This window comes from Silene latifolia, chromosome 6, assembly GCF_048544455.1.
Source record: "Silene latifolia isolate original U9 population chromosome 6, ASM4854445v1, whole genome shotgun sequence".
NCBI classification, from domain to species: Eukaryota; Viridiplantae; Streptophyta; class Magnoliopsida; order Caryophyllales; family Caryophyllaceae; genus Silene; species Silene latifolia.
This window is the reverse complement of record NC_133531.1, coordinates 74,956,208-74,956,819: the sequence shown is the minus strand read 5'-3', so window position 1 is coordinate 74,956,819 and position 612 is coordinate 74,956,208.

Here is a 612-nt window from a genome sequence, read left to right as displayed (position 1 = left end):
CACTTGATTGACTAATTCAGGGCAAGGAACTTGTACATTTAAGCTACGAATAACTTTTTCAAACTTATTAAATGATACCTGCTCCTTTGTCGGCACCAATCTCTCCGGATAGGGGGCTGAAAGAAGTAACTTAGCCCTCTCCTCTAAGTCTCTCATGCCGGCATCGGTGGACTTAGGCTGAAAGTCCACCACCTTTTCCTTGTTGTAGCTCGACCCCTCTTCACACCGTCTCCAATGTGAACCATTAATTGACAAAGGGTCGTATTTCGGAACCGGAGCAGACCCATCAGCAGTCGGGTCCGTCTTCAATATTTTCGGACCAGTAGTACCCCGAAACAAGTGGTCCCTCAAGTTGTCGGGCATTGGAGGACGAAAAGAATTACCTTCAGCAGCAATCTCAGTCGATCGACCAGGTTGGTCAGTCGATCGACTGACTTCAACAGGACCAGAAGCTACTGTTTGTCGCGCTTCAGTCGATCGACCAGGTATGTCAGTCGATCGACTGACATACCTGTTGTTCGTATTCTTTTTGTTTTTGCTCGTTCCAGCTTTCTTCTGACTCGGTTCCGCCTCATCTTTTTCAGGGGCATCGTCTATCATAGAAGGCCCTTC